Genomic DNA, 25,975 nt, shown 5'->3' with positions numbered 1-25,975 from the left:
AACCCCACTCTTGTGCTATCTGGTCACTTGTCAAACTTTTCGATGAACCTGAAAGTTGTCGTTATGATCACCTTGTTACAGGTGACGTTTGAGCAACCCCGAAGCCCACCGTCTGGTAGGAAGTGACCGAGATACTCTCATGGTCTGAGGAACTAAAACACATGCTAACACTCTGTGTTATAACAGATGATTTTAGATGATATAATCACAAAGTATAACGAACAAGTATTGGGTTGATTCAATATGATCGTTCTTCTAATGTCATACCCTCAATGTTGTTTTTTGACTATCGTTACACTTAACGATATCCTAAGATCCGGAAAACATGATCACCAACAACACTTGAGTCAGTCTTAGAGGCATGATGTCTACTACACAACCTTCTTCTTGTAGACGTTGTTTTGCCTCCAAGTGCAGAGGTTTGTAGGACAGTAGCAAATTTCCCTCAAGTGGATGACCTAAGGTTTATCAATCCGTAGGAGGCGTAGGATGAAGATGGTCTCTCTCAAGCAACCCTGCAACCAAATAACAAAGAGTCTCCCGTGTCCCCAACACACCCACTACAATGGTAAATTGTATAGGTGCACTAATTCGGCGAAGAGATGGTGATACAAGTGGTATATAGATGGTAGATAAAGGTATTTGTAATCTGAAATAATAAAAACAACAAGGTAGAAAGTGATAAAAGTGAGCGTAAACGGTATTGCAATGATAGTGACTTTGAGGTGGTTTCGTACCCTATCATAATATCTTCGTTTGTTCTCCGCTATTAGTGACTTTGGAGTGACTCTTTGTTGCATGTTGAGGGATAGTTATATGATCCAATTATGTTATTATTGTTGAGAGGACTTGCACTAGTGAAATTATGAACCCTAGGCCTTGTTTCCTATCATTGCAATACTGTTTATGCTCACTTTTATCACTTGCTACCAACACAAAGGACCTCAAAGAGTGCCCCAAAGTTCTACCGGAGAATCACAACGAAAACGTGTGCCAACCGCTATGCATAGGTTCATGGGCGGAACCCGCAAGTTGATCACCAAAACATACATCAAGTGAATCACGTGGCATCCCATTGTCACCACAGATACACACGGCAAGACATACATCAAGTGTTCTCAAATCTTTAAAGACTCAATCCGATAGGATAACTCCAAAGGGAAAACTCAATTCATTACAAGAGAGTAGAGGGGGAGGAGGAACATAAGATCCAACTATAATAGCAAAGCTCGTGATACATCAAGATCGTGCCAAATCAAGAACACGAGAGAGAGAGAGATCAAACACATAGCTACTGGTACATACCCTCAGCCCCGAGGGAGAACTACTCCCTCCTCGTCATGGAGAGCACCGGGATGATGAAGATGGCCACCAGAGAAGGATTCCCCCTCCGGCAGGGTGCCGGAACGGGTCTAGATTGGCTTTCGGTGGCTACGGAGGCTTCTGGCGGCGGAACTCCCGATCTATTGTGCGTTAGAATGTTTTTAGGGTATATGGAGATATATAGGCAGAAGAAGTACGTCAGGGGGGCCACGAGGGGCCCACGAGGGTGGAGGGCGCGCCCAGGGGGGGTGGGCGCACCCCCCTGCCTCGTGGCCTCCTCGTAGATCCCCTGACGTGCACTCCAAGTCTTCTGGGCTTCTTTCCTTCCAAAAATGAGTTCCGTGAAGTTTCAGGTCAATTGGACTCCGTTTGATTTTCCTTTTCTGCGAAACACTGAAACAAGGGAAAAAACAGGAACTGGCACTGGGCTCTGGGTCAATAGGTTAGTCCGAAAAGTAATATAAAAGTGTATAATAAAGCCCATAATCATTCAAAACAGTAGATAATATAGCATGGAGCAATCAAAAATTATAGATATGTTGGAGACGTATCAACATCCCCAAGCTTAATTCCTGCTCGTCCTCGAGTAGGTAAATGATAAAAACAGAATTTTTGATGCGGAGTGCTACTTGGCATAATTTCAATGTAATTCTTCTTAATTGTGGTATGAATATTCAGATCCATAATATTCAGGACAAAAGTTTAATATTGACATAAAAACAATAATACTTCAAGCATACTAACTAAGCAATCATGTCTTCTCAAAATAACATGGCCAAAGAAAGTTCATCCCTACAAAATCATATAGTTTAGTCATGTTTGATTTTCTTCACACAAGAATGCTCTCATCATGCACAACCCGGATGACAAGCCAAGCAATTGTTTCATACTTTAGTAATCTCAAACCTATAAACTTTCACGCAATACATGAGCGCGAGCCATGGATATAACACTATGGGTGGAATAGAATAATGAGGGGGTTATGTGGAGAAGACAAAAAGGAGAAAGTCTCACATCAACGAGGCTAATCAATGGGCTATGGAGATGCCCATCGATTGATGTTAATGCAAGGAGTAGGGATTGCCATGCAACAGATGCACTAGAGCTATAAATGTATGAAAGCTCAACAAAAGAAACTAAGTGGGTGTGCATCCAACTTGCTTGCTCACGAAGACCTAGGGCACTTGAGGAGGCCCATTGTTGGAATATACAAGCCAAGTTCTATAATGAAAAATTCCCACTAGTATATGAAAGTGACAAAACAAGAGACTCTCTATCATAAAGATCATGGTGCTACTTTGAAGCACAAGTGTGGCAAAGGATAGTAGCATTGTCCCTTCTCTCCTTTTCTATCATTTTTTTATTTGGCATTTTCTTTTTTATGGCCTTACTCTTTTTATGGCCTTTCTCTTTTTTATGGCCTCTCTCTTCTTCTTTTTTTATTTCCTCACTTGGGACAATGCTCTAAGAATGATGATCATCACACTTCTATTTATTTACAACTCAATGATTACAACTCGATATTAGAACAAAGATGACTCTATATGAATGCCTCCGGCGGTGTACCGGGATATGCAATGAACCAACAGTGACATGTATGAAAGAATTATGAACGGTGGCTTCGCCACAAATACTATGCCAACTACATGATCATGCTAAGAAATATGACAATGATGAATGTGTCATGATGAACGGAATGATGGAAAGTTGCATGGCAATATATCTCGGAATGGCTATGGAAATGCCATAATAGGTAGGTATGGTGGCTGTTTTGAGGAAGATATAAGGAGGTTTATGTGTGACAGAGCGTATCATATCACGGGGTTTGGATGCACCGGCGAAGTTTGCACCAACTCTCAATGTGAGAAAGGGCAATGCACGGTACCGAAGAGGTTAGCAAGGATGGAAGGGTGAGAGTGCGTATAATCCATGGACTCAACATTAGTCATAAAGAACTCACATACTTATTGAAAAAATCTACAAGTCATGAAAAACCTCGGCACTATGTGCATGCTCCTAGGGGGATAGATTGGTAGGAAAAGACCATCGCTCATCCCCGACCTCCACTCATAAGGAGGACAATCAAATAACACCTCATGTTTCAAATTCGTTACACAACATTTACCATACGTGCATGCTACGGGACTTGCAAACTTCAACACAAGCATTTCTCAATTTCACAACTACTCAACTAGCACGACTTTGATATTATTACCTCCATATCTCAAAACAATCATCAAGCGTCAAACTTCTCTTAGTATTCAACACACTCATAAGAGAATTTCATTATTAATCTTGTATACCTAGAATATTTAGGATTCTAAGCAAATTACCATGCTATTTAAGACTCTCAAAATAATATAAGTGAATCATGAGAGTTCATCTATTTCTTCAAAATAAAACTACCACCATGCTCTAAAAGGTATAAGTGAAGCACTAGAGCAAATGACAAACTACTCGGAAAGATATAAGTGAAGATCAATGAGTAGTCGAATAATTATGCAACTATGTGAAGACTCTCTAACATTTAATAATTTCAGATCTTGGTATTTTATTCAAACAGCAAGCAAATCAAAATAAAATGACATTCTAAGACTGGCAAACATCATGTGAAGAAGCAAAAACTTAGGATCAACCGAAACTAACCGATAGTTGTTGAAGAAGAAAGGTGGGATGCCAACCGGGGCATCCCCAAGCTTAGATGCTTGAGACTTATTGAAATATTATCTTGGGATGCCTTGGGCATCCCCAATCTTGAGCTTTTGTGTCTCCTTAATTCCTCTCATATCACGGTCTCCCAAAATCTCAAAAGCTTCATCAACACAAAACTCAACAAGGACTCGTGAGATAAGTTAGTATAAACCATTGCAAAAACCTTATCATACTCTACTGTAGCAAATCACTAAAATTATTATTAAACATTGCATACTAAATGCCTCTGCATATTTAATAGTCCTATCCTCAAATAGAATCATTAAAGAAGCAAACATATGCAAACAATGCAAACATAACAGCAATCTGCCTAAACAGGATAGTCTGTAAAGAATGCTGCAACATACATACTTCCCTAGCTCCAAAAATTATGAAAGAAAATTCCCACTGTAGTAAATTTATCAGAGCTTAATATGCAAAAGGTTTCAACATTTTATCACATTCTTACCTTTCTAGGGAATTATTGCAACAGCGGTAAACTTTCTGTTTTCAAACAGCAACATGTATACTTGTAACATAGGCATAGTAAAGGCTATCAATGCCACTTTTATTGAAATAAAAGATGATTTTTTTTATAAATAACAGCAAGAAAATCCTAACAAAATAAATTGATGCTCCAAGCAAAACACATATCATGTGGCGAATAAAAATATAGCTCCAAGTAAAGTTACCGATGAACGAAGACGAAAGAGGGGATGCCTTCCGGGGCATCCCCAAGCTTAGGATCTTGGTTGTCCTTGAATATTACCTTGGGGTGCATTGGGCATCCCCAATCTTAGGATCTTGCCACTCCTTATTCCATAGTCCATCGAATCCTTACCCAAAGCTTGAAAACTTCACAACACAAAACTTAACAGAAAACTCGTAAGCTCTGTTAGCGAAAGAAAACAAAACACTACTTCAAGGTACTGTAATGAACTCATTCTTTATTTATATTGTTGTTAAACCTACTATATTCCAACTTCTCTATGGTTTATAAACTATTTTACTAGCCATAGATTCATCAAAATAAGCAAACAACACACGGAAAGCAGAATCTGTCAAAAACAGAACAGTCTGTAGTAATCTGGATCAAACATATACTTATGGAACTCATAAAATTCTCAAATAAATTGCTGGACCTGAGTAATTTATCTATTAATCATCTTAAAAAATAATTAACTAAATAGCACTCTCGAAATAAAAATGTCAACAATTCTTGTGAGCGCTTAAGTTTCTGTTTTTTACAGCATGATTACAAAGACTTCCCCCAAGTCTTCCCAAAGGTTCTACTTGGCACAAACACTAATTAAAAGCATAAAACCACATCTAAACAGAGGCTAGATGAATTATTTATTACTAAACAGGAACAAAAATAAAGTTGGGTTGCCTCCCAACAAGCGCTATCATTTAACGCCCCTAGCTAGGCATGATGATTTCAATGATGCTCACATAAAAGATAAGAATTGAAATATAAAGAGAGCATCATGAAGAATATGACTAGCACATTTAATTCTAACCCGATTCCTATGCATAGGGATTTTGTGAGCAAACAACTTATGGGAACAAGAATCAACTTGCATAGGAAGGTAAAACAAGCATAGCTTCAAGATATTAAGCACATAGAGAGGAAACTTGATATTATTGCAATTCCTACAAGCATATGTTCCTCCCTCATAATAATTTTCAGTAGCATCATGAATGAATTCAACAATGTAACCATCACATAAAGCATTCTTTTCATGATATACAAGCATAGAAAATTTACTACTCTCCACATAAGCAAAATTCTTCTCATGAATAATAGTGGGAGCAAACTCAACAAAATAACTATCATGTGATTGAAAATTAAGATCAAGATGACAAGTTTCATGGTTATCATTATTCTTTAAAGCATACGTGTCATCACTATAATCATCATAGATAGGAGGCATGCTTTCATCATAATAAATTTTCTCATCAAAACATGGGGGACAAAAAATATCATCTTCATCAAACGTAGCATCCCCAAGCTTGTGGATTTGCATATCATTAGCATCATGGATATTCAAAGAATTCATACTAACATCATTGCAATCATGCTCATCATTCAAATATTTAGTGCCAAACATTTTAGTGCATTCTTCTTCTAACACTTTGGCACAATTTTCTTTTCCATCATACTCACGAAAGATATTAAAAAGATAAAGCGTATGAGACAAACTCAATTCCATTTTTTATAGTTTTCTTTTATAAACTAAACTAGTGATAAAACAAGAAACTAAAAGACTCGATTGCAAGATCTAAAGATATACCTTCAAGCACTCACCTCCCCGGCAACGGCACCAGAAAAGAGCTTAGTTGACGGGGTGTTAGTGCCGCTTTCCTCGCCTCCCCAGCAACGGCGCCAGAAAAGAGCTTGATGTCTACTACACAACCTTCTTCTTGTAGACGTTGTTGGGCCTCCAAGTGCGGAGGTTTGTAGGACAATAGAAAATTTCCCTCAAGTGGATGACCTAAGGTTTATCAATCCGTAGGAGGCGTAGGATGAAGATGGTCTCTCTAAAGCAACCCTGCAACCAAATAACAAAGAGTCTCTTGTGTCCCCAACACACCCAATACAATGGTAAATTGTATAGGTGCACTAGTTCGGCGAAGAGATGGTGATACAAGTGGTATATGGATAGTAGATAATAGTTTTTGTAATCTAAAAATATAAAAACAGCAAGGTAGCAAGTGATAAAAGTGAGCATAAACGGTATTGCAATGATAGGAAACAAGGCCTAGGGTTCATACTTTCACTAGTGCAAGTCCTCTCAACAATAATAACATAATTGGATCATATAACTATCCCTCAACATGCAAAAAAGAGTCAGTCCAGAGTCACTAATAGCGGAGAACAAACGAAGAGATTATGGTAGGGTATGAAACCACCTCAAAGTTATTCTTTCCAATCAATCTGTTGGGCTATTCCTATAAGTGTCACAAACAGCCCTAGAGTTCGTACTAGAATAACACCTTAAGACACAAATAAACCAAAACCCTAATGTCACCTAGATACTCCAATGTCACCTCAAGTATCCGTGGGTATGATTATACGATATGTATCACACAATCTCAGATTCATCTATTCAACCAACACAAAGGACCTCAAAGAGTTCCTGAGGGAGTCCTGGATTAGGGGGTGTCCGGATAGCCGAACTATACCTTCAGCCGGACTCCTGGACTATGAAGATACAAGATTGAAGACTTCGTCCCGTGTCCGGAAGGGACTTTCCTTGGCATGGAAGGAAAGCTTGGCGATACAGATATGAAGATCTCCAACCATTGTAACCGACTTTGTGTAACCCTAACCCTATCCGGTGTCTATATAAACCGGAGGGTTTTAGTCCGTAGGACAACATACACATCAACAATCATACCATAGGCTAGCTTCTAGGGTTTAGCCTCCTCGATCTCGTGGTAGATCTACTCTTGTACTACCCATATCATCAATAATAATCAAGTAGGACGTAGGGGTTTACCTCCATCTAGAGGGCCCGAACCTGGGTAAAACTTCGTGTCCCTTGTCTCCTGTTACCATCCGGCCTAGACGCATAGATCGGGACCCCCTACCCGAGATCCGCCGGTTTTGACACCGACATTGGTACTTTCATTGAGAGTTCCTCTATGTCGTCGCCATCAGGAAGGATGCCTCGCCCCGTCTTTAAAGACGGCATCGTTGCTCAGGGAGCTTTGGTTGTCGGCCAAACCCTCCGGTTAGGTGTCTTTCTTATGACCGTTTGTTCGGCTTTTGCGCCGACGATGACCTCTCGAGCCATAGAAAACAATCTTCATGTCAACTCGGAACTCGCTGAGCAGTTAGATCCAATAGAGCTTTCCTCCATAAACGAGCTCTTGGATCGCTTCGCCGCCCTGGGAGTCACTACGGATTACGACCAGATTGGGCCTAAAGCCGATCCGAGAGAGATTAACTCTCCCCAAGTCACCCATCACGTTGCCATGGTAGAGGGACAGTGCGGCGACCCTTCATCTATCTTAAGGACTCGCCACGTACGGATTCCCAATCCCTCCAAGCCGGATACCCGCGGAGGGGAGGATATCACTCAAGACCTGAACTTAGAGTCAGGCGACGGGCTAGATTCATTAGACAACATCCAGGAATCCAAATTTTCGAGTTCAGAAATTCCTCGGCCTCTAAGCCTTAGATGGGGTGAGGCTTCGGATCTAATTCCACCCACCCACCCCAACATAAGCAATCTATCCAAAATCAGGCAAGAACCCGATGAAACAGTACATCATTACTGGGCCAGATTCCTCCTGGTTAAGAACGGGCTAAGGGACTGCCGCGAGGAAGACGCAATCTCATTCTTCTGCAATAATTGCATGGACAAGGGAATACTCAACGCCATAAGTCGCCGTGATATTACACGCTTCGCTGACTTGGCGTCCATTGTATGAAAGTACTATGCGATGGAAAGCGCCTGGAAAACCAAAATAAAATTTTGGGACAATCCGACCCTGAATACAAACCCAGTCCGAAATAAAAGGGTGCGTCATCACCAGTCACCCGGGTCAAGCACTAAAAAGCAAAAACCCTCTACAGGGCATGGAACCGTACTGGAAGGGTGGCTTAATGGACCCTGTAAAATTCACAGTACAGAGGACGCCACACCAACTCACTGCCTCAGAGCATGTTGGATACTCCGACAGGTGGCCAAAATCGGCGAAAATCTCCTAATTCCGGAGGCCACAGAAAGCCACCCCAGAGACACTAATACGGTGTTAACAGTCTTCGAGACTTTCGTGTCAAATAATATGCGAAAAAGGACACTCTGCAGCCTTGCCGATGTCTACCAAGTAGCAACAATAAACCCATGGAGCGACACGGCTATTACCTTCAACGCCAGTGATGAACCTAAATTCCGAACAGCCCGAGCACCAGCCGCATTGGTCCTTAGTCCAATAGTGGATGGCTTTCATCTTACCAAGGTACTCATGGACGGCGGCAGCGGATTGAACCTCATTTACGAGGAGACTCTTCAAAAAATGGAAATAGACTGGAAACGCATTGAGCGAAGCAGCACAACCTTTAGAGGAATAATCCCTAGTCGGGAAGCGCGCTGTACAGGAAAAATCACACTAGATGTGGTGTTCGGCACACCGGATAATTACAGGTCCGAAGAGGTCACGTCCATGTGGCTCCGTTCAGCAGCGGTTATCACGCTCTGCTAGGGCAGGAAGCGTTTACAATCTTCCAAGCAATACCCCATTACGGGTACATGAAGCTCAAGATGCCCGGGCCTAACGGGATCATCACTCTCGCTAGTGATTTGGACATAGCACTCCGCACCGAAAACAAGACAGCCGCACTGGCCCTCGAGGCACTATCTGAAGCCCTAGCGGCTAAGGAACTGACTGCGCTGCGCTCCACGGTGAATGGGGACGATGTGGTACTCGACAAAAGATCCAAGTCCACCTCCTTTAAACTGGCGGACGAAATAGTCAAATTCCAGGTCCATCCAACGGACCCCAATAAAACAGCTTCCATCGGGGCACAGTTAAACCCTGATGTAGACGTCGCATTGCGAGAGTTCCTACGAGATAACTGGGACATTTTCGCCTGGCACCCTTCAGACATGCCAGGAATCCCATGCAGGCTGGCTAAGCACAGCTTAAATATCCAAACAGGATTCAAACCTGTCAAACAAGCTCTTCGGCATTTTTCCGAACCTAAGAGACATGCCATGGGAGAGGAGCTAGCAAAGCTATTGGAGGCGGATTCATCAGAGATATAAAACATCTGGACTGGCTAGCAAACCTGGTGATGGTACCAAAGAAGGACAAATCCTGGCGCCTGTGTGTTGATTTTAAAGACCTTAACAAGGCTTGCCCAAAGGATCCCTTCCCCCTCCCCCGCATCGATCAAATTATCGACGCTACCGCAGGACATGATTCGTTGTGTTTCCTCGACGCATATTCTGGCTACCATCAAATCAAGATGGCAGAACCAGACCAAGCCGCAACGACATTTATCACACCATACGGGCCATTCTTCTTCAACATGATGCCCTTCGGGCTCAAAAACGTCGGAGCAACATATCAGCGCATGATTCAGACATGTCTGGCAAGCCAGATCGGCAAAACAGTGGAGGCATATGTAGATGATGTGGTCGTCAAAACAAGACATGTTGAATCTCTAGTAGACGACTTGAGGCTCACATTTGATAACCTCCGAACATACGACATCAAGCTCAACCCAGAAAAATGCGTTTTCGGCGTTCCAGCCGGAAAGCTCTTGGGCTTCATTGTATCCGGTAGAGGAATTGAAGCAAATCCAGCCAAGATCCGAGCTCTGTCGCAACTGGATATCCCAAAGGACCTCAAACAAATACAAAAGTTAACCGGATGCGTGGCGGCTCTAAGCCGCTTTATCTCCCGCTTAGGAGAAAAGGCCCTACCCCTTTACCGCCTCCTTCGGTGCACCGAACACTTCAAATGGACGGACGCAGCCACGGCCGGACTCGACGAAATAAAAGCCATACAGGCAACAAACCCAGTCCTGGCCGCGCCAAACATTGGCGAACCAATGCTATTATACATTGGAGCAACACATCAGGTTGTAAGCGCGGTGCTCGTCATCGAATGAGAAGCGGACGGACACAAATTCCCCCTTCAAAAGCTGGTCTATTATGTGTCCACTGTCCTCACTCCCTGCAAATCATGGTACCCGCATTATCAAAAGATTGCGTACGCGGTATTCATGGCATCCCGGAATCTACAACACTACTTTCAAGAGTGTTCAATAACGGTAGCCTCGGAAGTACCACTTAACGATATTATAAACAACCATGACGCAATGGGCCGGATTGCGAAATGGGCTATCGAGCTCCTCCCGTTCTACATAACTTATAAGCCACGACGAGCCATCAAGTCACAAGTCTTGGCCGACTTCGTTGCAGAATGGACGGAGGCCGAACTCCCTAAAGAGTACGGCACATATTCAAATTGGATCATGCATTTCGACGGCTCCAAGATGTTGGCTGGACTGGGGGCTAGCGTCGTTTTGACGTCCCCCACAGGAGACACAGTTCAATACGTACTACAGATTATGTGCACGGACTCCAACAATGCAGCCAAATATGAGGCCCTTTTACATGGTCTCCGGATGGCAGTATCCATGGGCATCCAACGCCTAGAGGTGCGCGGGGACTCGAACCTCGCAATATCCCAAATAAATGGAGACTTCGATGCCAAGGATCCAAAAATGGCAGCTTACCGTAACGCCGTCCTAAAAATGTCAGCTCGGTTTGAGGGGCTTGAATTTCACCATATAGCTTGGGAAAATAATCAGGCGGCAGATGTCCTGGCACGCATCGGCGCAAAACGTGATGTAGTCCCCCCAATATCTTTTTGGAAAGGCTATTCAAGCCATCTGTAGCATGGGAAGGGGAGCCGAACAATAATAGCCCGGACCCAACCGCACTTCCCGACACCGAACATTCTGACACAATCGGAGGCTCTGCCAATGAAATAACACCTTCAGCCCACGTAATAATGGCCATCATCGCCCCATGGACAAAACCATTCCTCACCTACCTTACTAGGCTGGAACTCCCCGAGGACCAAAATGAGGCACGCTGCATAGTGTGGCGATCCAAAGCCTACAGAGTCCACGAGGGAGAGTCCTTCAAAGGTGCATCTCCACAGAGGAGGGGCGGAATCTCCTGGCTGAAATTCATGCCGGACTCGGCGGTCATCATGCTGCAGCCCGGTCCCTTGTATGCAAGGCCTTCCGTACAGGCTTTTATTGGCCGACGGCCCGGGAAGACGCTCAGGATTTAGTCCAACGATGCACCGGTTGCCAGCTCTTTGCAAACCAAAGCCATATGCCACCCACCGCCCTCCAAACCATCCCCATTACTTGGCCCTTCGCGATCTGGGGGCTTGACATGGTTGGACCCTTAAAGGCGGAACCCACAAGCAAAAATACTTACTGGTCATGCTGGATAAGTTCACCAAATGGATAGAAGCCAAGCCTGTTAAGACGGCCGAATCCGGACCGGTGATAGACTTTATATCCGGGGTTGTACACCGTTACGGCGTCCCCCACAGCATCATCACTGATAATGGCACGAACTTCATGGCTGACGAGGTAAAACTCTAGTGCAAAAACATGGGCATCAAGCTCGATTATGCTTCCGTCTATCACCCACAAACTAACGGCCAGGTCGAACGTGCAAATGGTCTTATCATGAGTGGCATCAAACCCAGATTAGTGCGGTCCCTCAAGGAATCTAACACGCACTGAGTAGAGGAGCTCGACTCCGTACTCTGGGGGCTGGGGACCACGCCAAATCGCACCACCGGATACACACCATTCTTTATGGTATACGGCGCAGAGGCAGTTTTGCCTTGCGACATAATTCATGACTCACCTCAAGTGCACATGTACGAAGAAAGAGAAGCCGAGCTTGATCGGCAGGACAGCTTGGACGCATTGGAGGAGGAGCGCGACGTGGCAAAAGCCCGGTCCGCATTCTATCAACAGCAGGCCCGAAGATACCAAAGCAGAGAAGTACGGGCCAAAAATTACAATGTTGGCGAATTAGTTCTACGACTACCGGACAAGAAAAAGGATAAACTCAAGCCCAAGTGGGAAGGTCTCTTCATAATTGACCAAGTCCTGACTGGTGGAGCGTACCGCCTGCGGGATGCATCGGATAACCGACTTGAGCCAAACCCATGGAATGCAGCCCGTCTCCGAAGATTCTATGCCTAGCATCGGACTCTGCGTTCGTCTCCTTCCTCTGTCCATTTTTTATATTTCCTGTCTTACAATTCTCTTCTTATCTCTCTCTCTTATAGCCTCTAAAGGCTCATAAAGTGACGTGCTATCCGTGCTCATTAAACCTGGGGGCTTCTTTAAACAGAAGCTTATTCATGCGGGCTTCATGCCCAACACATGTGTCACACTTCCGCATGTACCTTTTATTCACCATTATATGCATCGATATGACTTAAGTTTTGGCCAAGCTGGGTTGCCTGGCTCCTGTGCTTACCCCTACGTTCCCGATTGTTCGGCTAGGTGGTAAAGGGAGCACCTCTGCGATTGTTACTGCCGGGTCAGCCGGACGTGTACCTCAGACTGGGAGAAGCCGAAAGCTAGCATTCGTAAGGGAATATTCGGTCGGTGAACTAAAGATGATCTTTTTTTATTTTTATCTATACGCCCCCAGATGTTTTTCCTGCGTTTCTTTTCGCAGCATGGACATGCACCTTAGGGCATGCCTCCCAGGGAAAGGAACCCCTAACGGAACTATTCTCCCTGGAAGATGTTTCTTACTAACCATGTAATATAACATACCTAGTCGGGCACTTGTCTGTTCACGCCCTAATGACCCCTACGCATGGTCTCCATGCATTCCCCGGTTCCTATATAACCGCATGGGAATTTGGACACACTCCGGACAGTTAGGTCCCGAGGCTGAAGCGAAAAGGTCGGCCATGACAAATGATCTACAATCCGGCTATAAGGCATTATAAATGTCAATTAAATTACATAGTCATTTTGACTCGTTGTATTCCTCTTCAATACCATCTAACAGGCTGTCTAATTTACAGTCCTGCTGGGAATACTTTGTGGCCAACTCTACTTGGCCGTATACTAAGCTTACAGGGATCTCCTTCCCATCGGGCCCTACAGGACCGACCTCGGCCATGTGGTTGGGGTCAGCCTTTGCGTACTGCGTCTTCACCATGGCCCAGGCCTCCCTAGCGCCTTGACGGCAGGCTGATATCTTCCACAATCAGAAGCGCCGCCGTGCTCCCTTTAGCTTCTCCGCAAGCTCTCCAAGACCTTCGGGCATGGAGACGGATGGCCACAGGGCCTGGGCGACGCCTCGCATCGCCTGCCGTACTTGATTGAGCAGTTGCGAGAGCTCGGGAAGCAGGTCACCCATAGAACCAGGCATCTCCTCTGCAGGACGACCTGTTAGCACACCTATAGACATTGCTCTGTTAGTCGACTTCCCCGCCGAACTTTCTTTCAAAAGGTTCGTTCAAGCACTTACTAAATATGCCGCGCCGAAGCCGCTGATTCTCCTTCACGGAGTCTGACAGCTGGGCACGAACATCTTTCAGCTCAACGCCCAGCCTGGTGTTGGCATCTTGGAGATCGTTCTTCTGCCCCATCACCTTTAATAGCACCCTCTCACCAGCCTTTAGCTGGCGTAGGAGGTGTTGCCTTTCCGGATTCAATCCGGCACCATCTGCAATTTCATTTGTCAGATTCGCACCAAAACCGTGCTTCGCAAAATACTTATCTTTCGAAGTGTATATTACCAGAGGGGGTCTCCTTAGGCTCCCCTGCCGTGGCTAGTGCGGCCTCCAGTTGGGCTTTGCACTCTTCCAGCTCCTTGGACAGTAGGGAATTCTTTTCTGTAAGAACCTGCATATCAAATGATCCTTAAATCAGTTACTCTAACTGTTTCAAGTCTCGGGGGCTACTACTATATATATATTTACCAAAATTTTCTTACCTGTATGTCTTTTACATATTGCTCCGTGGCTCTGGCTAGACCATTTTGAGCGGCACGGAGGTGCGCATGTCCCGAGTTGAAGGCATCTAACGCCCCTTGGGAGAAACAAGCGTCGCGAAGAATTGTCCGGCGATGCCTGTGGTTCATGGCACTCTCCACCTCAGAGTTGGTGGCAGACAACCCGTCCACATCCTCCGTCGGAGGAGCGTCTGGCGCGCGCCTTGCATTCGCCTCCACCTCCGGACCAGGCTTTGGAGCCTGGCTGGTGGAGGCGCGATTGACAGCCTCTCCGGGTATAGTCCGGCGAGGTCTCTTTGTCCTGAAGAGAGCACGAGTGTCAATGTGCCTCGAAGGTATAACACCTGGGATAAGGGGGCGCGCCATACCTTTGCGCCGATGCCTCGGTCCGGACTGCACTTGTTTTCGGCCCATGGGGCCCCACGGCCCCTTGTTGGCTTGTCGCCGCGGGTTCGGCCTTCCGCCTTAAAAACCTCCCCTGCAAAGTTCGGTTGCAATCAGGAAACTGAACACGAGTGGGCAGACACCTATTCGGGGTACTGGGACTTCGATCTCAGGTACCTGGGGCATTAGTATTAGCCCTGGGTAATCGGCCGTAATGGCCACCAAGGCGTTGTCCTCGCTCAATTGATGGAACACTCCATCAATTAGGTCCACAGATATGTCCGGATCCTCTTGAGAGGCCGGGTCGAGGGACCGTCCTGGGTCCTCGGGTTGTGGAGGAGGGCTGCTTATTTCCTTAACAGCCAGGCGCAGTTCCTGCGTTAAAGTCGTCAGACTGAATATTTAACAATGGGAATACAAAACGGGCGGACAAGTAAATACGGCCACTTACCCAGCTCGGGGGATTGTGCATGGAGAATCCACCCTGAGGGTTGACGCGGAGAAATTCCTCCTCTTCTCCCTTATACAAAGTGGATAAGATCTTTAGTAGAGCGGCAGCTGAATCCGGCCCCTTACGACCGTAGCGGGTGGCGTCGTCCTCCCCGTTGAAGTCCCACATGGGGTGGCTTCTATACTGAAGCGGCTGCACCCCCCCGCATAATGCATTCGGCCATAACCCTGATCATGGTTAGTCCGGAATGGGCTAACAATCTTATTCGGACCATCAGGTAAATGATGTCCCTGTCACTTTCCCTCGGAGGGCTCCATGGGCACCATCTTAGGCGCTTCTTTAAGGGAGCACTGTTGAATTCAGGGAGGCCGATCCAGACAGGATCCGGCAGCGGGACGTCTTCTATATAGAACCATTCCGAGGGCCAGTCTTCGGACGCCTTCTTTGGGGTTCCGGATAGATATCCGGTCCCGGCGATGCGCCACACTTCGGCTCCGCCCACCTAATACATTGACCCCTTCTTGGAATGGGGCACGAGGCAAAATAGCTCCTTCCACAGTCCGAAATGAGCTTCACCACCCAAGAACAGCTCGCAGAGGGCTACAAAGCCCACGGTATGCAATACTGAGGCAGGCGTGAGATGATGTAGCTGGAGGCCGTAGAACTCTAGCAGCCCCCGGAGAAATGGGTGGATTGGAAATCCGAGCCCCCTTATCAAGTAAGGGACGAGGCACACCCGCTCTCCTTTGGAGGGATTAGGGGCATTCTCTGCTTGCTCTCCGCCGTTGTAGACGGCAAGACCGGCTCGAACCGGGACCATATAGGCCGGGGGGAGAAATCACTTGGTCTGGAGTGTCACTAGCTCGCTATGCGGGGTGGAACATCTCTCCCAATATCCAGGCTTAGGGCTGGAAGGGCGAGGGGAGGATTTGCGACAGCTGGCCATGGTGGAATGGACCTTTGTCGGATGCGCTCTGATGAACACTCGCGGAGGGGAGAAGGTGTGGATTGGATCTAAATCCTCGTCCCCTTAAATAGGGCAGCTCATTTACGCGGCTAGGGGTGTGAATGTAAAAACACTCAGACTTTTCATATTTGTTTGACACGTGGGAAGCAGCCATTATTGGGCGTAGAAGCCAAGGAGCGCAACATCTACAAGAGACCGGACTTTATTCAAACAGGTACACGGAATTTGGAGGAGAACCCGCCTTGCAATGCCGAAGACAATCTGCGCGTCGGACTCATCGTCATTGAAGCCTGGTTCGGGGCCTACTGAGGGAGTCCTGGATTAGGGGGTGTCCGGATAGCCGAACTATACCTTCAGCCGGACTCCTGGACTATGAAGATACAAGATTGAAGACTTCGTCCCGTGTCCGGAAGGGACTTTCCTTGGCATGGAAGGCAAGCTTGGCGATACGGATATGAAGATCTCCTACCATTGTAACTGACTTTGTGTAACCCTAACCCTATCCAGTGTCTATATAAACCGGAGGGTTTTAGTCCGTAGGACAACATACACATCAACAATCATACCATAGGCTAGCTTCTAGGGTTTAGCCTCCTCGATCTCGTGGTAGATCTACTCTTGTACTACCCATATCGTCAATATTAATCAAGCAGGACGTAGGGTTTTACCTCCATCGAGAGGGCCTGAACCTGGGTAAAACTTCGTGTCCGTTGTCTCCTGTTACCATCCGGCCTAGACGCACAGATCGGGACCCCCTACCCGAGATCCGCCGGTTTTGACACCGACGGTGCCCCAAAGTTCTACCGGAGAATCATGACGAAAATGTGTGCCAACCCCTATGCATAGGTTCATGGGCGGAACCCGCAAGTTGATCACCAAAACATACATCAAGTGAATCACGTGGCATCCCATTGTCACCACAGATACGCACGGCAAGACATACATCAAGTGTTCTCAAATCTTTAAAGACTCAATCCGATAAGATAACTCCAAAGGGAAAACTCAATTCATTACAAGAGAGTAGAGGGGGAGGAGAAACATAAGATCCAACTATAATAGCAAAGCTCGCGATACATCAAGATTGTGCCAAATCAAGAACACGAGAGAGAGAGATCAAACACATAGCTACTGGTACATACCCTCAGCCCCGAGGGAGAACTACTCCCTCCTCATCATGGAGAGCACCGGGATGATGAAGATGGCCACCGGAGAAGGATTCCCCCTCCGGTAGGGTGCCGAAACAAGTCTAGATTGGCTTTCGGTGGCTACGGAGGCTTCTGGCGGCGGAACTCCCGATCTATTGTGCGTTCGGATGTTTTTAGGGTATATGGAGATATATAGGCGGAAGAAGTACGTCAGGGGGGCCACGAGGGGCCCACGAGGGTGGAGGGCGCGCTCGGGGGGGGGGGGGGAGTGGGCGCGCCCCCTACCTCGTGGCCTCCTCGTAGATCCCCTGACGTGCACTCCAAGTCTTCTGGGCTTCTTTCCTTCCAAAAATGAGTTCCGTGAAGTTTCAGGTCAATTGGACTCCGTTTGATTTTTCTTTTCTACGAAACACTGATACAAGGGAAAAAACAGGAACTGGCACTGGGCTCTGGGTCAATAGGTTAGTCCCAAAAGTAATATAAAAGTGTATAATAAAGCCCATAATCATTCAAAACAGTAGATAATATAGCATGGAGCAATCAAAAATTATAAATACGTTGGAGACGTATCAAGGCGAAACCGGGAACCCGTTGTTACCGTTTATTATTCCATACGTGCATATGGGTTTTCAACTAAATCATATATTCTAGGACCATAACAGTTATAGCATGGAATATAAACTCTTAACTATGAATACAGAAATATAATAATACAATATTATTGCCTCTAGGGCATATTTCCAACACTGATGTCGGTGATTTGCTGTCGAGTGGGGATGTGAAGGATGCAAACTAGTGGAGAGCGATGCACTCGCATAAAAAGTGAATGCCTAGCTCATCGTGCATCGTGCATCGGTGATGCATAGTGTTGTAATGCGGAGTATCCTTCGATCATCTCCATGGACCAACCTTCGCCTACTCAAGTGCCAAATGGACCAATGACACAAGCACGTGCTAGAGCTATCGAGACCGAGGTGGCATCTCTCCTTTGTGATATCCGTATGACCCATGTGAGACATGGCTACTACCTAAAGCCGGAATGCTATGTGTGATTAGGTATGAAGACCACCCTCTCGGAGATGCTCTTGATGATGGACAAATCCCCAAGTACACGGACGAAGGATCACGATGAGAGGAAACCAGAGAAGGGTTATAGGCGTGGACATTCGGCCCATGGCTCGGACATCTGGCCCCTGGAGATGTCAACCGCAATAGCAAGCAAGACGCCAAGCATCTACAGGCCCCGAACATCCGGCCCCAACCCGGACATCCGGCCCAGCCCAGACATCCGGTCCAACCCCCGGAAATCAACCTATCCGGAGAGCAACTGGAATCAGTCCAAAACTGGCCCGGACATCCGGCTGTTACCCTTGACATCTGGCTCGATGTGAAGGCTTGGACATCCGGCGCCATCCCGTAAATCTGGCCCCTCCTTCAAAGAATGTAACCAAAGCCAGCACGGACATCTTCCTCCTTTGCCCGGACATCCGGCACGTCCTGAGGGCCTAGACATCTTGGCTGACGCGCGGACATCCGGCTCCCTGCCGGCGTGTAGTGCATCTGGGCCGAGGCCCATGTACCCCTTCACCCCTAGACTATATATACTCCCCCTCTATCTACATTTTAGGGTTAGTAGTGTTATTGCTCATTTTGGACATAGAGTTTGCTGATCCACTTGTAACCCTACTCCATTGGAGACCAAGGCCTCCTAGGAGAAGATCCCCCAAGTGGATTCAAGACCCCCTTGTGGGAAGATCCTTCGTGGATTCAAGATCTCCTTCCTTCAAGGATTGAGAAGACATAGTTCCTTTGTATCCTCCCTTATTGTCCTTGGATCTTTGGGACCTCTCTATGTATGTGGATCTAGCACATGTGTGATTGGATCTAGTTGATTTGTGTGTTTTCCTCTTGTGTGTTCTTCGGGTTCTTTGGGAATTCCCCCTCCAATTGGTGAAAGATCGGCCCCTAGGGTTCCACCCTACATCATCTTGGTATCATGAGCCATGATTGATCACAATTTTGGAGTATGTAGCCCCATTTCTAGCCTAATTTTGCTTTGTTTTGTCCAATTTCGAAAATCCCCACAAAAATAGCCCTACCATTTTTTTGTGATTTGTTGGTGTGATGATGTTTTGTTGCATTTGATCCATGGATTTGATGCGTTACTAGTGGATCTACCTTCCCTCAACTTTTCCCCAATTTCCATGCACGCAATTTTGACGGATTTTGCCCCAAAATTTTCTTTTCCCCACTAGTTCATCGAGTTTGTCCACGGTGTGGCGCCCCGGACACCCGGCCCATGGCCCCCGTACATCCCACCCGATGCCCGGACATCCCGCGCCTGGCAGACAAAAACAACTCCACCACTTCCCATTTTTCCAATTTTGACCGGGTTTCCACCATTACTTCCGCATACCACCACCGCTTATCCGCTACCACATCCAACAATTTTGACACGTTTGTTTTAAGAATCTAAGTTGCGATTTCCGTTTCCTGACGTGTTTTGGCTAGTTAGGGACAGTCGACACTGACATCACCGCTGCTCATATTTGCCATGGATTCATCATCAACAACATCCAATTCACCATCATGAAACCATCAACCGTAAGAAAGGACTGTAACCTCGACGACATCTTTGGATACTTCCCCTTGTTATTGCGTTGTTAACCCCAAGCCCATTTTGTGCCACTTTCCTATCAAGACTAGCCATTTGAGTATTGTCCGGCAACATGAGAAGACTCACCGAAACATCATACATTAGCATACTTGGGATAGTAAGTCGCTATGTTTTGTCTATCATAGGCAGTGCACAAGTTCGTATCCGCCTATTGAGCAAACGTGCTAGCGTCTCTCTCGCGTTGTGCAACAAGAGCATTTTCCGTGGATTCCACATTTTGAGCTCATTCCTTGGTTGCAAGACCCCACTTATCTATCCGTGCGTGTGTTCCCGTGTGCCTCATATTGCTATTGGTCTACTTGTTCACTTGCATACTTGTGAATATTTTGCAACATTATTTGAATCTCGCTAACAATTGCATAAATTTTGTGCCACCATCCTCACCAAGCTACTCCAAAGGCATTATTTGTGTAGGTGTGAGAATTGACAAGATCAGGTACCAATTGTGCTATTTCCATAATACATTATCGAGTGATCATTGATCCATCTTCAACATCGAATAAGGTCCATTTGGTCTAGTTCTTCCTTTCTCCCACTCACATATTTTCTTGAGATGATGGATATGAAAAGTACTTCTACCAACCCACTCTTCATCGATCAAGAAGATGAGCCCGACAACTACGTCACCAAGACTCAACTATTCAGTGTGCATAGAGCTTTGCACCAAGAGAATGAAGCATTGGGCGACTGCATCGATCAACTCGCCACCAACTTGAGGCGATTCGAAGCACGAACAAGAGACTACCTCGACACCATACTTTCCAACCACATGGAAGAGCTCGACGCCAAATTGGCAACACAGATGGACGACTTCCGCACCTTGTTGATTAATCATTCCTCGACAACCTCGTCATCATCATCAAGACGACGCAAGTCAAGTCGACACTCTTCGGACATTTCTTTGGATGCAGGTCATTCAAGACCTCATTTGCATCATCGTCAAGACCATGAGGATCATCAAGCTCCACAAAACCCATTTCATGGAAATGGTTTAGAAGACTGTCTCCAGGAACGTGAGTGAAATCGTTGACAAGCTAATGATCCTATGGTCCAAGAGCAAGCTCCAATACACCAAGATTGCCAAGTAAACCAAGATGGAGACATCCTTCCACAAGAGCAACAATGCCATGAAGAACAAGCCCTAGAAGATCAAGGCACCCTATGCAAATCCACACAAGCCATCAATGAACGCAACCGCTGTGTGCGCAAACAAGAAGAGGCCCTCCAACAAGAGTGTCAAGAAGAAGCCGCACGCCTCAAGGAGTGCCAATAAATGAGGAACCGTGCAAGAATTACACATCCTCAACCTCAAGCTAATCAAGTGGAGCACGTACAACAAGCGATCGACGACCCTCCACCACGGTAAGAGCATCATCACCATCGACCCCAACATAATGAAGAGCAACGCTATGGCAAGCTAAAGTTCACCATGCCAAAGTTCTTCGAAAGCAACGATCCCAAAGATTACCTTTCATGGGAATTTAAGGTCGACAAGATTTTTTGCTTACACAACTATGAAGAAGAGAAGAAAATTGCCATGGCATCGCTAGAGTTCCAAGACTATGTCCTCATTTGGTGGGAGCAAGTCATTGAGCGACGAGAAGCAAAAGATGACCCACCCATCACAACATGGAACCAAATGAAGGATGTCATGCGAGCGCGCTTTATGCCAACATACTATAGTTGAGATCTCTTCAAGAAATTGCAACTCCTCAAGCAAGGCACCAAGTCCATTGAAGAGTATTACAAGGAAATGGAGATTGCCATGATTCAAGCCAATGTCATGGAAGATGAGGAGAAAACCATGGCACGATTCTTGAATGGACTCAACCATCCTATCAAGAATATTGTAGATTTACAACCATATTCGAACCTCCTCGAGCTAGTGCACCAAGCTACCAAGGAGGAGCGACAAGTGCAAGATGATCACAAGTATGCCAAGTACTCTTCCAAGACCTGCACAGTTCATACAATCAAGCTTCAACGAATACAACACCTTCTACCTCAACGAAACCTACAACAAGAAACAGCGACAAGTCAAGTTACAAGAAAACTTCGACATCTTCAAGTCGCCCTCCTACTACAAGCAACTTCAAGCCGAGAGCTTGATACGTCTCCAACATATCTATAATTTTTGTTTGTTCCATGCTATTATATTATCTGTTTTGGATGTTTAATGGGCTTTAATATGCTATTTTATATTATTTTTTGGGACTAACCTATTAACCGGAGGCCCAGTGCCAGTTGCTGATTTTTGCCTATTTCAGTGTTTTGCAGAAAAGGAATATCAAACGGAGCGAAAACTTCGCGAGGATCTTTCTTGGAACAAACACAATCCAAGAAACTTGGAGTGGAAGTCAGAGACGCAACGAGGCAGGAGGGCACGCCCAGGGGGGTAGGCACGCCCCCACCCTCGTGGCCCCCTCGTAGCTCCACCTGCCTACTTCTTTCACCTATATATACTCTTATACTCTGAAAACATCCAGGGGAGCCACAAAACCACTTTTCCACCGCCGCAACCTTCTGTACCCGTGAGATCCCATCTTGGGGCCTTTTCTCACGATCTGCCGGGGGGGGGGGGAATCAATTACGGAGGGCTTCTACATCAACACCATAGCCTCTCCGATGATGTGTGAGTAGTTTACCATAGACCTTAGGGCCCATAGTTATTAGCTAGATGGCTTCTTCTCTCTCTTTGGTTCTCAATACAAAGTTCTCCTCGATGTTATTGGAGATCTAATCGATGTAATACTTTTGGTGGTGTGTTTGCCGAGATCCGATGAATTGTGGGTTTATGATCAAGATTATCTATGAACAATATTTGGTTCTTCTCTGAATTCTTATATGCATGATTTGATATCTTTGCAAGTCTCTTCGAATTATCGGTTTAGTTTGGCCTACTAGATTGATCTTTCTTGCAATGGGAGAAGTGCTTAGCTTTGGGTTCAATCTTGCGGTGCTCGATCCTAGTGATAGAAAGGGAACCAACACATATTGTATTGTTGCCATCGAGGATAAAAAGATGGGGTTTATATCATATTGCTTGAGTTTATCCCTCTACATCATGTCATCTTACCTAATGCATTACTCTGTTCTTATGAACTTAATACTCTAGATGCATGCTGGATAGCGGTCGATGTGTGGAGTAATAGTAGTAGATGCAGAATCATTTCGGCCTACTTGACATGGACATGATTCCTATGTTCATGATCATGCCTAGATATTCTCATAACTACACACTTTTCTATCAATTGCTCGGTAGTAATTTGTTCACCCATCGTAATATATGCTATCATGAGAGAAGCCATTAGTGTAACATATGGCCCCCGGGTCTACTTTACATCATATAAGTTTCTGATCTATAATTCTGGTTTACTATCTATTTATTTTGCAATCTTTACTTTTCAATCTATACAACAAAAATACCACAAATATTTATCTTATTATCTTTATCAAATCTCACTTTTGCAAGTGGCCGTGAAGGGATTGACAACCCCTTTATCATGTTGGTTGCAAGGTTCTTGATTGTTTGTGCACGTACTAGGCGATTTACGTGTAGTCTCCTACTGGATTGATACCTTGGTTCTCAAAAACTTAGGGAAATACTTATGCTACTTTTGCTGCATCACCCTTTCCGCTTAAAGGGAAAACCAACACATGCTCAAGAGGTAGCAAGAAGGATTTCTGGCGCCGTTGCCGGGGAGATCTAAGCCAAGTCAAGACATACCAATTACCCATCATAAACTCTTCTCCCTCGCATTACATTATTTGCCATTTGCCTCTCATTTTCCTTTCCCCCACTTCAACTTTGCCATTTTATTCGCTCTCTTCCGTTCGTCCTTCTGTTTGCTCATGTTACCATTTGCCTTCTATTAGCTCGCATCTTCGCTTGCTAAATATCTATTGTTATGGATCCTCATCCTCTTGCTAATCTTTTTAAAAGATCCAATTATGATGAACCAATTGCTAGTGAGCTGAGTGCACTAGATTATCTTTATGGAGTTTTGCTTGAAATCCGTGAATCTGAAAATTGTGACGAAGTGCTTTATAAAGTGATTCACGATAGATCTTTGAATAAAAAGCATGATTGCAATGATGTTATTATAAATTCTATGAATGTCAGTTGTGCTAATAATATGCAAACCCTAAGCTTGGGGATGCTAGTTTTGCTATGTCCACTACTTGTTGCAATGATCATGATTGGGGTGATTCTTCTTATGATCTTGAAAATTTATTTAAGCTCCATGATGAATATAAGATTGATAATAATGTTTGCAATATTGAAAGTGGGTTTGGAAGAGGGTCAATTTTAGATCCCACGTATTTGGAGAATGTTCAATCTTATGCAATTTTCGATAAAAGTGGGTTTGGAGAGGTCATGACTTTAGTTAATGTTAATCCCACTATTTTGGAAGAGTGTCAACTTTGCATGCATGTGGATCATGTTGAAAATATTTTATGTGATATCTATTTTTTTGAATTTTCTTATGATCCCACATGTAAGTATTATGAGAGAGTAAAATATGATTGTAGAAATTTTCATGTTACTAAATGACCTCTCGTTTTGTTGAGATTGGTATTGTTTCTTTCCGCTTCCTTGCATATGCTAGTTTTTGCTTTCTATGATAATTTGTATGCCTATAAGATGCCTATGCGTATGAAGTATGTTAGACTTAGATGTGTTTGTCACATGTTTCAAGATGCTCTCTTTGTGCTTCAATTCTTGTCTTTCATGTGAGCATCATTGAAATTATCAATGCCTAGCTAGGGGAGTTAAACGATAACGCTTGTTGGGAGACAACCCAATTTTTATTTTTGTACTTCACCTTTTGTTCCTGTTTAGTAATAAATAAATCATCTATCCTCTTCTTTGATTGGGTTTTTTGTGTTTTAGTTAGTGTTTGTGCCAAGTAAAGCCTTTAGGATCTTCTTGGGTGATTGTTGTTTGATCTTGCTAATAAAAACAGAAAGTATGCACTCACGAGAATAATTTTCATTTTTTACCAGAGAGCGATAAAATACCAATTCCCACTGTAGTAGATCAATATACAAATTAGTTAGGTCTTCCTAATTTTTTAGAATTGTTGGAGTTACAGAAGTATCCAAAATCTACATATTACTACAGACTGTTCTGTTTTTCACAGATTCTGTTTTTCGTGTGTTGTTTGCTTATTTTGATGAATCTATGGCTAGTATTGGGGGGTATGAACCACAGAGAAGTTGGAATACAGTTGGTTTAACACCAATATAAATAAAGAATGAGTTCATTACAGTACTTTAAAGTGGTGATTTATTTTTCTTATACTAACGGAGCTCATGAGATTTTCTGTTGAGTTTTGTGTTGTGAAGTTTTCAAGTTTTTGGGTAAAGATTTGATGGATTTGGGAACAAGGAGTGGCAAGAGCCTAAGCTGGGGGATGTCCAAGGCACCCCAAGGTAAAATTCAAGGACAACCAAAAGCCTAAGCTTGGGGATGCCCCGGAAGGCATCCCCTCTTTCGTCTTTGTCTATCAACAACTTTACTTGAGGCTATATTTTTATTCACCACATGATATGTGTTTTCCTTGGAGCGTCTTGTATGATTTGAGTCTTTGCTTTTTAGTTTACCACAATCATCCTTGCTGTACACACCTTTTGGGAGAGATGCACATGAATTGGAATTTATTAGAATACTCTATGTGCTTCACTTATATCCTTTGAGCTAGATAATTTTGCTCTAGTGCTTCACTTATATCTTTTAGAGCACGGTGGTGGTTTTGTTTTATAGAAATTATTGATCTCTCATGATTCACTTATATT

This window comes from Triticum urartu, chromosome 5A (assembly GCF_056163025.1).
Source record: "Triticum urartu cultivar PI428250 chromosome 5A, HENAU_Tu73, whole genome shotgun sequence".
In the NCBI taxonomy this organism is placed as follows: domain Eukaryota; kingdom Viridiplantae; phylum Streptophyta; class Magnoliopsida; order Poales; family Poaceae; genus Triticum; species Triticum urartu.
Note: the sequence above shows the minus strand (reverse complement) of the source record.